The sequence below is a fragment of the Lissotriton helveticus genome, chromosome 4_1, assembly GCF_964261635.1.
Source record: "Lissotriton helveticus chromosome 4_1, aLisHel1.1, whole genome shotgun sequence".
Taxonomy (NCBI): Eukaryota; Metazoa; Chordata; class Amphibia; order Caudata; family Salamandridae; genus Lissotriton; species Lissotriton helveticus.
In genome coordinates, this window is record NC_136063.1 from 342,095,135 (window position 1) to 342,108,746 (window position 13,612).

Below are 13,612 nucleotides of genomic sequence, written 5' to 3' on the forward strand. Positions count from 1 at the left end.
CCTGCGCAGGAACGCCCCCCCCCCTGCACAGGAACGCCTCCTTATGGCGCAGGGCTTTCCAACGTGACGCATCTCCTATGCCTGAAACATATAAATTAATACTCAAAAGTCGACAATACATAAGTTCAGGAGAGAACATCCTGAGGGTGGGTCATTAGAAATGCTCAAACGGTAGAACTGTAATACGCCAACACCAGGAACACACAGACGGGGCAAATGTAAGGTCTGTAGCAGAGGTCTCTGCAAGTACAATGCTTACAAGTACGAACCAGACTGTTCAAATAGGCTGGGGACAGTTGCCTAAAAAAGAGTGGCCCGCAAAAAGCAAAAGTGTAATAATAGCACTAAGCAGCATCAGCTTCTAACAAGTAAACTAAAGAAAGCCAGAATATGCACTACACAGCGGCTTAAAAATACACCAGAGTCAGGGTTAAGTCTGAACCCCCAAAATGATGCAGCATCAAATTCAACAAGCCCAATTCCTCAAGCTCAGGATTCAGAGCTTGTGTTTTTAGAGAGCGTTCGAAGTTACAGTCGAACGGGAGAGAGATTTAACACTACAGAACACTATGAGGAATTTAGGTTTGTTAACCTACACCACATAAAGTTCTCTGATCATAAGGTTTTAGCCATACATCAGGCTGTGCAAACGCTTATAGAAAGGTTGTTACACAATGTGGGTCCTCACAATTTCTTACGGGTACGCTTCCAGGGACAGGGCCTTGACAGTCCTATGTTCACCAAACAAAGGTCCCGAGCTGTCTTTGACGCTATGGAATTTCTAGAAAACTGCTCAAGGATTTTACCGAATAAGGCTGAACTATTCGCCTATGGTACTTTCAGAGTCAGAGCCCTCATTGTACGGGGTCATGAGAGGGGTATTTCCAGGCCTTTAAAGAGTGTGCTGTAGAGCAATAACATCGGTAAGAAACAACGTTGGCTGCCCAATTTTAACAAAGGTGCAGCCAGTACCTGTCTGGCAGCCAGCATCGTGGGGTTGCTGCAGGGTCGCAAAAGCCCGACGCTGTCATCATGTTTAGAAGCCAATGAGGTGCTTGAAATACCTCCAGATCACATGGTCTGCTGTGGCAACATAGGTTTTTTTGAGAACTAATGTGTCGTTGCGGTGAAAGTTCTTTATCAGAACATTCTTGGAAGTACTTTACAACCGGGGAACGTGTGAAAAACAAGACTGTATATATGTCCTCTACTACGAAAATCACTTTTACGGCATCTTGAACTTTAAAAGTTTTCTAGGAGCCAAGTACATGTGCACCTACTGCGATCACATCTACAACACTAAGGCAAATCATCAATGTGAAATGCATTGTAAGATCAAAGGGATGGTTGTGTCGTAGACAACACCCTGAAGGTGAGGTGCCACACCTGTAATCTTTTTTGTCACAACATACAAAACAAAGCTGTTAAATGCATCCCTAAAGTGGATTGCCGTGAGTGGCTGAAGATCACAAATGCAAAGGCATGAAATGCCCAATGGGTCAGACTCATTTTAGGACGGGAACTGTACACATGTGCTACATGGTTAAAGGGAGGCCTCAGACCAAACCGAAGAGTACATAGTGTTTAATATTGAGTGTACACAGGAGACTGGGGTACACCAACCCAACTATATTTTCACACACCATCTAACTTATGATGACAGAAGGGAGTTTGAAGGGCGAACATGCTTTGGTGATTTCCTCAACACTTTCATTCAAACCAAATTCAAAGGGTGTACCATGCTAGCCCATAACTCAAAAGCATATGACTCATTCTTTATTTTATAAAATATGATTTGTGAAAAGGTACAAATAGAACTCATCACTCAGGGTTCCAAGCTGATGCTGTTAACGGTTGTCCCGTTACAAATAAGGTTCATAGACACCCTGAATTTCCTACCCATGAAATTGAGCTAGCTGCCAAAAGTCTTTGGTTTTCCAGGATGTAAATGTTATTTTCCATACTGTTTTAACACCTGGGCAAACCAGAATTATGTTGGGCCATGCCGCCTCCAGACAGCTGTGGGGATAAGTATATGATGCCTGGTGAGGACAAGATTTTTCTACAATGGTACGATGAAAACCGTGAAAAGGAGTTTCATTTTCAAACAGAGTTGAAAGATTATTGTCAGGCTGATGTTATGATCCTGTGAAAAGCCTGCAACCTCTTCAGAGATGTTGTGGTGTCTATGACTAAGAAAGTAAGGGTTTTGAAGCCCAAGACAGTCAAATACAAAGACCCTTTTCAAAACATCACTTTGACTTCATGTTTTTAAGACTTAAAAGTATTGCTCTAGTTTTGCCAGACCTCTATAACGAAACATTATTCACCCCCCTCTATCCAATGGCTCATGTACGTCTCTGAGAAGGAAGACATACATATTCCACATGCCTTACAGGGTGGTGAATACCACCTCGGTCCCTATTACCTGGATGCGTGCGCTGTAATTAATGGAGTGTCAGCGGCCTTTGAATACAATAGCTTATTTTACCATGGCTGCCCTCAGTGTTACAAACCCCATGAGTTCAACAGACTGATGGGTGCCAATTTTGAGCACAGACTTATTCCTTTGAAGGCCCAGTATGTTGAAAAATGTGGCTTTGCTATGAGGTCAATTTGAGAGAATGAGTGGTTTGGCATGCTAACATCTGATACGGAAACTCTGTTCTTTCCTTAAGAGGTGTGATTTAACAGAGCCTCTGGATCCCTGTGATGCCCTATTTGGGGGACGAACAAACGCTATACAGCTGTATAAGACCGCTGGTGAGGGTGAGAAAATACACTACTATGATCCAAGGCATCTTTACTTTCCGATGCTACCATACAGAGTTGACGGTAAGCTAATGTTTCCCCCCTGTCGAACATGGGCTGTGAGTAAAGAGGTCAGTGTGTGTAGACACACTGAAGAACAAAGGATGCTCACAGGGACATGGTGTACCATAGAGGTCCAGGCAGCCTTAGAGAAAGGCTACAGGCTTGGCAGAGTACATGAAGTGTGGCAGTTTAAGCGTACCACAACAAGCCTCTTTTCTCCGTACATTCATTTGTCCCTCAGAAACAAACAGGAGGCCTCAGGATATCTCGATTGGTGTACTAGCCAGGATGAAAAGCAAAAATACATCAATGACTACTACACTCATGAGGGCATATGCTTGCGACCCCATCTGATAGAGGTCAACCCTGCCAGACAACAGTTAGCCAAGCTATGTCTGAACTGCTTATGGGTATTCATTCAACAAACAAACATGTCAAATACGACCACCATAACAGATCCTGATGAGCTTTTTAAGTACCTTTTTGCCCCTTGTCACGAGGTGTCAAGCTGCGAGTTTATCGATGATGAGTCTGCTGCTTTGTGCTGGAAATACACAAAAGAGTACCCCACAACATGTAACAACACAAACATCTTCATAGCATGCTTTACAACCACTCATGCGCGTTTAGAGATTTATGGGGTTGTGGATTAACTCTAGGACAGGTGCTTGTATCATGATACCGACTCAGTTATTTTTGTGAGTAAACCAGGGGATGAAGACCCTCCTCTTGGTGATTATCTAGGTAATTTGACCAGTAACTTGATATGGATGAGTATATAGTCAAATTCACCTCATCCGGACCTAAGACCCAGTCTTACAAAAAAAACAACAAAGCATGTGTGAAGGTCAAAGGTATAACATTAAATGTCAACAACAGCCTAAAAATCAAGTTTGACAGTGTTAAGCATCTGGTGCACGAATACTCTGCTTTGGAAGACCGTGAAAATGATAAAACCATATCTGTTAATCAGCTCTGCATAGTCAGATCCAAAAAGAAGATGAAAATTACAACTCAGCCCCTACATAAAACCTTATGCATTGTTTCTGATAAAAAGGTCCTGACAGAGGACTATAAAACACTGCTGTATGGTTATTAGCCACATTAGAGCAACTGACTTGTACACTATGGACACATGATTACAGCATCTGTTCTCCTGCATTTTAGCAGGTCCCTCAAACTGTAGTAGAAGCTACTTTATATAAAATGCTGCAGGGGCTTTATCCAAATCACCCAACAACATTGTGTGGCCTTATTCTTGCTGGCAAGATCTTTACACCAAACTATCCAAAAGTTTCCCTCATACCAGGTTTGTAGAAGGTATACCTGATATTCTCAACGATGATGAGCTGCTGCCGCCGAACCTCGTAACCTTGTAATTGTAGACGACCTTATGGGCGAAAGTGGGGATCATCCTGAGCTAGAGAAAGCTTTTACTCAATATTCACACCATCACAATCTAAGCATATGCTATATGCTACATCGTGCAGAACCTGTTTTACAAGGGTAAGAACAGTCGTTCTATAGCTCTCATTTCTGATTTTATTTAAACCCCCCGTGACAAACAACAAATATCCATCATAGCTAAACAGATGTACCTTGGAAGCACACATTTTTTCATGGAGGCCTATAACGACGCTACTGCAAAACCCCATGGCTACCTGCTGTTTGACTTAAAAAATTATACTCTAGAAGACTACAGGCTCAGGGCTGACATTTTCCCCCCTAATTTCCCCGTTGCTTACACACCTAAGACCAAGCCCAGAGCTTCTAAAAAGACATGTTAAAGGCGCTTTAGTGACATTTACAATTTAGGTCTTAAAATATACGGTGGTGACTATGTCTGTCCGCTTGCTGTGTAATTTAGCTCTCCTATAAATGCTGGTTACAGCCAGCCCCCAACACAGAAAGGCCCTCCTGTGCGCTGCCATTTCAGAAATAGCCATAAGCACCCTAAAAGGTAACACCCCTGTATCAAACTGCCAGTTACAGGTGCTGAAGAAGAAGCAATACCTTACCAAGAAGCTCAGTAATAAAAGGGTGTCCCTCATTTCCAAGAAGAAACTGGTAAAGCAGTCTGGTGGATTTATAGGTTCGCTCGAGGCATTGATGGAGCATGCCTCAAAGATGAATTAGGTGCCGTTGGAAAATGTTGTCCCATCTACAGACAATGCCTGGGATATAAAGAAAAATGAGACTCTGAGGCTGGATGCTGAAATGAAGGAAATGTTGAACCGGACTAATATAAATCCATACGACAAAGCAAACCTTTACACCAGCACCCTAAAACATTATTGGGTTGTTTACAAACAGTGGAATACAGACAAAATAAGCTAACTCCATATGCCCCAGACTCTGAACAATAAACATCAAAGCCTGCAGCCCCAAAGCAACCACAACAGCCGCCTCAAGTGCCCACATCACCCTCAGATATCTTTGTTGACGACCTCTTGAAAAATATATGTCAAAGGTACCTAGGGGCTGCGCAGATGTTGATGAGTAAGCTTGCAGTTTCTAAAGACCTAACAGCGTGGAATGAGCGGAGCGAATTCTTCTACAGTGGTCAGCTGATTGTTGGATCACACATGTACAATCTAGTCAAAGGTCTCAAGCATGCCAGACCCTTAACAAAGCAAAATGGTCCTAGAGGTTGGGAGCAGTTTCTGCGACCCTCTGCTAAACTCAATAGCCCTACAACGCTCGTGGGTAATGGCGACCATCTGCGCCTGTTTGAAAGTCTGAAGAGACCCATGCTGACGTCACCACCAGCCTTAGGCATTTCGCTGCTATCCACCTCTTGGACCACACCAGTTACGACATCTGCACCTCAAAAAAAAAAAACATAGCCAAACCCAACACATGGATTACAGACTAGTGCTTCTCCAGACTTTTTGAACAATTGTACCCTGTACAGGTGTGTGTATAGTTATACACCTGCTAACAAATGTGTCTGATTTTTTCTTCTTATATATTTTACTGTAAATATGATGTATGTGTCAGAATAAAAATACGCAGTCCGTATTCAGGTTTTATAATTCCTTTATTTTAGACAATAATCATGAAACAGGCAGCCACTACACGACCTTACAATTTTGACATACAGCATATTGCGTTTTAACAGGACAGACCATAGAACCGGTCTTTTCTCTTACATATTTCACAACTATACGGTCATTGTTAACAAGATCATTTGACTATATGGATTTAAGAAATTTCTAAACGTCATACCCTCGACATTTTACTAATAAAATATATACAATGTTCACTGCATGTGATGGCTAAGAAATCCTGGACCCGCCATACTCCACCCTCGCAGCAGTTTTTTCCACATACTTGAATATGGGTTTTGTATATATGCTGTGTTCCCGGAACTCTGCGGTACTGTCAAACACTGTAATCTTGTCACTATCCATAAACAGGGTAGCCCAATGTGTTCCGTCCTTGAAATGTGGATCTGTGTTAAAGACAAGGGTTCGAGGTCTTTCTGCCCCTATTTCATTTGGTAACCCATCGCTAGGGTAAACACCTAAAAAGTATATCCTAGTGTGTTTATGCCTGCTTAAGAACTCCCTTATCTGCACAATGTCCATTTTACAATGTTTTAAAGATAGTCAAACAGAATCTGTCTGGCGTGGTTGACCTGAATGACACTGTCGAATACAGAAAATACGACCATGTTCACATTCACAGACAGGGGGTTACTAAAACTTATTTCAGCTTTTAGATTTATGTTTTGGACCAAGTTATAATGATCGCCGTCTTCCATGTCAGGGGTCAGATCAAATGCGAACAGTGTGTATCCGGCCCCATAGCCTTATCTTGACATGACTACACCGCAGTCCCATCGATGCTTCCCTGTTATCAAAACCAGCCCCAGATATTCTTGATATTGTTGGAGGTTCCAAAACTGGGTGTATAGGGTTTTGCAGGAATCACAGAGCCCTAATAGACCAGCGTGGCATAGTTGATGTCGTAGTGCTTGAAATTGAACGGGTTTGAAGTATAGACACTGCTAAAAGTGGTATTGTCCACAAACCTAAGGATAATAAGTTTGGGTAGTTGTCCCAGAAATAAATTCTGTTGCTGGGTTAGTTGGGTACCTGCAGAGATGCTAAATACCTTCAGAGCTACTCTTTCCACTGCTTACTTGGTGTTTGATTGTTGCAGCTGGTCGGTGTGAGCTAGTCTGATGCTTGGGGACACTTTAACTCTCATTACAAACAGGCTTGCGGATAGTATGTCCAGCTTGTACTGTCCTGCATCCCAGCTTATGAGACAGAATGAGTCCTTGTTGCTGATAAGCCTGATCTTAAGATCAATTCCATTGACAAGCAGTTTATCTTGGAAGAAGAGGTCTGAATGTATGCGTCCCAGGAGGTCAAAGTGGCGACTGCCTACTGCCCACCCTGCTCTTTTTACAAAACGATGATTGTCACCGGCCAGCTCTTTGGATTCAAAGTAGGCGTATGCATCCTTGTAAAAGAGCCCCACTGAAAGCTGAGTGTCAAGGGATTTGCTACTGTAATTTGGAATGCTCTCGAGGTAGGCTCTGTATGCGTACATGTTATCGCTCTGTGTGATGAGACGATCGCCCAGGGTGATGTCCACCTGATATAACGTGGTTGCGAGGGGGTAAGCGATCGTCCCCACTTTTGTGTTTGCTGCTATGTTGGAACCATCCGCTTTTACAATTTTACACATAAGATGCAGCATCGTGTTGTTGAGATCGAGATACATATCGGTGGATCCCCAAAACAAAAAACTCTGTAGGGGCCAACAGGGTCAAAACGGCTAAAGGTGATACCTCCATGAAAAATCTGTTTTCGATGCTGGTCTGTGTAGGTTTTAGAGTAAACAAGTCTAGCTCGGATTTGACGCACTCGACCGATGCACAATGTACAAAAGCCATGCTTTAGTTTGCGTTGCTTTAGAAAATATTTATTTAGAGACATTTCTCTTCTTTTTCGAAGCTCTTTTCCATCTTGGGTTTCTTCTTTTGTGAGTGTCTTTTGAAGAACTCCTCCTTTTTGTATAGGGGGCCGGTGGTCCCCTATGCCTCAAAGCCTGACGTTTCCTTTTAACACTTGTGCGGGTTCTGTATACCTGCTCCGCGCCTTCTTGTGGCTGCTTGTTCATGCGGTCTGCGACAGCTGATGTAACAGACATAATCACCTCTTGGCCTATGTTTGTAGCCGCAGCTTTAGCACGGGGCTTTGCAATTTCATAACCTCTTCTCAATATTGTCATAGCTCTTCTAAATAAACTATGAAAGAAATCTCCCAAGCCGGCCCGTACATTACGGCGGACCCTACGTTGGCCCTCCATAGACAGCCTGATTTCTGTAATAGTCTCTGTACCTAGACGGATGCCGTATCTGTTCACGACCACCCTGCTGTTCGTTAATAGTCCTTGTCACGTCTCAGCCTTAGCAAAAACGTTCCCGTATTTAAAGGCCACCAGCCCAAACTGGTCATCAAAGATCATAATTGAAATAGTGTCAAAATGGTTTTTAGAAAGTGCGACGTTGTCAGGCTTGTTAAATTGAATATTGACCATCGAATTATTTTCACCCCGCACATGGACCCATCTTAACAGTGATGAATAACTATCCACAATATCACTATACACGTAGAGTGTATAGAACCCTCCGTTAATATCAGGGCATGAGCAGTCGGGTTCAACTGGAATACTCACATGTTGCACTGGCGTAAAACCCTTCTTAATTTACCAGAGCAGTTAAACATTGCATGTGACCAGGGGCTTTAAGAAAGATATTCCTTCTAACACTATCTAGCATGAAATTAATATTGACAAAGGTTTCAATGTTGGATATGGATTTGTTGATGGCATCGATGACACTTAATGGTTGGGTAGAATCCTTATGGGAAACCTGCAGTTATGCTCACAGGTCCTGCTCCCGCTTTATGTTAAATGTGGCTTCGTCCGGTGCAAATGTATTCCCTCTTCTTGGGTATTGGATTTCTGTTAGGGCTACTTCCCAATACCCTTTCAAGTCCACGGGTTTAGCCAATTTAACAGTGTAATTTGAAATCTTGTTGTCAGGGAACATGTCCTTAGAGGCGTTGAACAAGAGAGTAATATAAAAGGGCACTGTCCCCATCTTATCTTGAGATTTAGACCGTCCCAAACTCACAAACCCTTCAGAGAGCTAGCCAACACCGAATAGTTACATTTCTCCAACCATCTGCTCCATTTGACAAACGTGTGTCTGTTAGCACAGCTACCTTTCCTTTTCAGAACCTTTACAACCCTAAACACTCTGTGCGGATCGTTGGGTACCATTTGTAACTCTTCCTTGTAAAAGACTCCAGACACCTCTTCCCCAGCGTAGTCCTTTAATCTGTAAATATACAACCCCTCTTTAAGCTCCACACTTTCGACTATAAATATCTCATCGCTAAATGTCTGCTGGTATCCCTTTGTTAACACACCTTTCAATTTTGAAATCCTAACATGGTCCCCTTTTTTAAAAAGAGGCTTCTTCTCCATTGTAGGGAAATGGTGACTGTACACTGTTTTCCAGACCTTTAACAAATTAGACGGTGTTTCTCTACGGGCGTTGTTTTGATGGTTCGAGGATAACTGGCATTGTAAACATCAACACAAGCCTGTAGAACATTGGCGTATCTGTATGTGTTGTAGGCCGTAAAGTATCTCCACAACTTAGACCTTAAAGTTCAGTTAAACTGTTCTAGAACAGCTGCTTTTACTTCTGTGTGTGACACAAAATGTTGACCAGCATGCTGCTTTAATAATTTCTAAAATGACTTGCTTAAAAATTCATTTCCCACATCTGTTTGTAGTTTTTGAGGGATTCGCCCCTTCTCGAAGATGGCTTTGAAAGCAGCTGTGACGCTCGCCCCACTTTTATCGCTTAGCGCTTCTCCAAAAGCGTACTTGGACAACACATCTATGACAGTTAATATATAGTGGGATCCATTATTATGTTTCTCTATATCTTGAAGGCTGATGATGTCCGCCTGCATTTGATAATCTATTTGTGCATTAACAATTGTAGGTCGCCTCTTAAAATGCCTTCTGGCTGGTTTGTGGTGGAGTGAATACACCTCCTCCCCTGATAAACATGTCTGCACCAGGTCTCTGTTTACCAGTTCTTTTTCATCTGCAACCCTTCTATACTCAGCTTTGGCACTTCCAAAGATAACAACCCCTCTTGTATCATAATAAAGTTTTCTTAAACGGGCACCAGACATGTTATCAGTCGCTACAGCCATTGAAATGGAAGATGCTTGGATTGTGTAAGTCCATTTTAATAATAATGAAAAATATTGGCAAAACATTAACAAAACACATTTCACATTTTCATAGTATATAGCATAATGGCTTTGCACTTTTTATAGACACACACACAATGCTTCTAGCAGGACCTTCCACAACATCCCCTACACCAGGATGCAGAGTATAATGCATAACCACATGGCCCGTGACATTCTACAGTTTTGTTCTAAACACACGCATGTATATAACGTTACATATTAATTAATTTTATTTCAAAACAGTCTTCTGGGGGCTAAAGAAGCTGTTCTTTCATTTTTTAAATACATATTACACATATGCCTTTCTACAAGCCTTTCTAGCATCAAAACCTGTACACAGACCTGGCATACCCTGCAGTTTTGAGCATGGTTCACTGGCGTACCAGATCTCATTGAGTGCCATTGACAATGTGTTCAACATATCAGGGTGGACATATTTCTTTTCAGAGGACAACCTATACACAACCTTTAGCAGTTTATACTCCTTTTACGGGTCTAAACTATATATATAATGGATTGTTCTTGCTCTGTATGAGTCACTTAGGCATTCATGTGCAGCTTGCTGAGGGTCCTTCATTTGATGTCCGTAACGAAGGATGTAATAATCACATTAGACACATGTTAGTACAACTGCTGCAGCAAAACCTTTAACAGACAACACAGCATTTTGGTGTACCGCTGGAGTTTCCTTTTCGCAGACACTGCTCCTAGATGCACAGACACAATTCATGTGGCCATGGTTGTTTTGACATGTGGAACTTTCAGTCTGCTTTGAACACAACAGACAGTAGACATTTACGTAATTCACTTTTGACGGCTGGCCCTCGGCCCCTGTTTTTTTTTGGGGTGGGGGGGCGTTCTACATCTTTAAAAGAAGAAAGAGAGAGACAACCCATGCGTTAAAAATAAAATACACCATTATACACGTTAACTTTCTATAATGTTTTTTACTAATCAGAGCATTTTCATAGCCCTCAGCTGCACCCCTGAAGTCTTCAGAGTCACAGATGTCCATTGATAACCCACAATCTTCGGAGTTTGTACCCGACTGTTGCACGACAACTGTCTCGGGAACTACTTCCTCCATAGACGCCATATCTTCATAGACGGGTGAGTTAGGAGGCGCTACAGCTTCTTCACCCTCTTCCATTTTGAAGAAATTGCCTCCAGCAGGCCCTTCACTGCTAGTGGAGCCCTCACTGTCGCTGTTATTGACCTTCATCGGTGACACCAGGTGAGGCCAGTCCTTCAGACTCAGCACTTCCATCCGGCAGCACAAGCCAGTGTCCAAAGCAGTAATGTCGCAGCCCATATCTTTAGGAGCTTCCTGTTGAGCATTCTCGTCCACGCTCTCTGGTGGTATGCTCTGATTATAATTATTGAGCATGGTGTATCCACCCTTCAGTTGGATCCATTTGATGATTGGGCTGTATCTCCTCATATTGATAAGTTCCTCTTTCTGTATTCAGGCTCATGTTTGCTGTACATGACTCTTAAGGATGCCTTATATGTATTCTGAGCAACCCCTTAAAGAGGCGTACACCTCTACATCACAACTTGAACACATGGCATCATAGGGTTCTGGTTCACTTGGGTCTACAAAACAGATCACCCCTATGGCATCCCACCCCTTTGGAACAAGTGGTCACCTACATCATTTACGGTGGAGTGGGACCTGTCACTTATAGTTCATTTTGGGGGCGTGGCACCTATCACTTTTAGTTCATTTCTAGGGAGTGGGACCTGTCCCTTTTAATTCATTTCTAGGGCGTAGCACCGGTCACTTTTAGTTAATTTGAGGGCATGGCACCTGTCACTTTTAGTTTGATGAGGAAAGGTATCCCTTTAGTTTACTTACCTTTGTCAATAGGCCCCATAATGTGGAAAATTGGGTATTCTTCTCTTGTTTCATAGAGTTAAGCAAAACTGGGGATACTTCAGTGTATTCACAGAACACTCTTCTCCCCTCTTATCACATCAGAGTGCATTTCTTTATTTGATGGGTCCTACCCCTTCTTCCATGGTGAAATTTTTGGTAAAAAATATGTATTAGAATCCTCTTATTTATTGTTGCCATACATTACTCTAGTCTGATGGAATGGGACCTGATATCTTTTTGAATCTTGAGGTTCTCTGATTGACATATTGCTTTCTCATCTTCAGGGAGGTGGGCGTCAGCCTCTTGTCAACAATGAATACGTAAAACATGTAGACCAAGAAAATGAGAGAAGCCTTCCAAAATGGACCTAAAATCCTGGGAAAGGTCTTTATTATCAGCTTTACAAGCTTATTCTTGTATTCTTTTCGATTTCATTGTCTACATTCCTCTTTTTTGGTCTAGTAAACTATCCAAATAGGTTTCTCTGTTAAAAGAAAACAATTGTCTGCTTTTTAATTTTCATCGGGGAACGTCAGTTCCTCAACAGATGGAAAGAGAATCTAAGCTACTTGTAGTGAAAATTGCTTCCATTGTTAATCATGCATTTCTAAGAAAACCAATCTTAAGAACAGAGTGAGAAGACATTTATTAGGCAGAATGTCATTCTCTTAAGTATAATGCGATAGGATATTTTCCTTAAGTCTCGCATACTCTATGCATGGCCACAGGAATGATAAGCTTGCGTGGTCACTACATTTTTTGCATCATTTTACATTAGCTGCATTTTTGACATAATCCATCCTCTGCACCATAATATGCATTTTCTTTTGGAAAGAGTTTACTGGTCAACTTTCTGTTGCTTATTGCTATATTTGGGTGTTAACTGGCACGAATGAGGTGGAACCATTGCCCAGACACTGTCAACAAGTGTAAAAATGACAAAATAATTAAGTAATATTATCACAAAGTGTGATGTATTGCACCAAATAATTTGCCTTTTCTTACCGCATAATGTGGCCCTTAAATGCTGCATATTTCTAGTGGCCCTGATTCTATATAAGCATTATGTCTTGTCCGAACTCTTACACCTCGGATTTGCTGTTTCTTGTGGAACGTAGCTTTGCATGCTTTTAATGTTTTACCAGTAACATTTGTTGCTGGAAAATGTAAGTTCTGTGCTACTGAGGGGCTTATTTATGCGAGGGTAGTGCCATGCTTGCACCATGCAACATGGTACGTGTGTGATGCAAACCTCTTAAAATCAGGAGTAATGCAATCCGTTAATCCGTCTGGGGTGAAATTTCATGGGCACTGCATGGGAGTTCCCATGCAACTCCCATGAATTATTATGCTCTCCAAGATTTGCAAGAACTTGAAAACCCAGGGATGCTCCAAAATCTTAGACCTTCCCAGGGGAGGCGTAGCAAGGAGAAATATCTTTATTTTGGAATGTGCCTCCCTGGAATGTTTTTGTGGAGGAAGGTGCCCTTTCCTTTGCAAAAACAATTCTGAACGCAACCCAGGCACCAATGCACCATGGTGTAAGTGAGCCGGATTGGAGCTACGATGCTAAAAGGGAGCAAGCGCAGGGGAAAGGACAGGAATGTGCAATGTTGACTTA

General features: G+C 42.2%; 1 pseudogene; it reads right to left on the reverse strand.

Moving 5' to 3' along the window:
- Positions 1-10,346: 10,346 nt before the first annotated feature.
- Positions 10,347-11,553, reverse strand: LOC144827996 (uncharacterized; annotated as a pseudogene).
- Between the last annotated feature and the right edge of the window lie 2,059 nt (positions 11,554-13,612).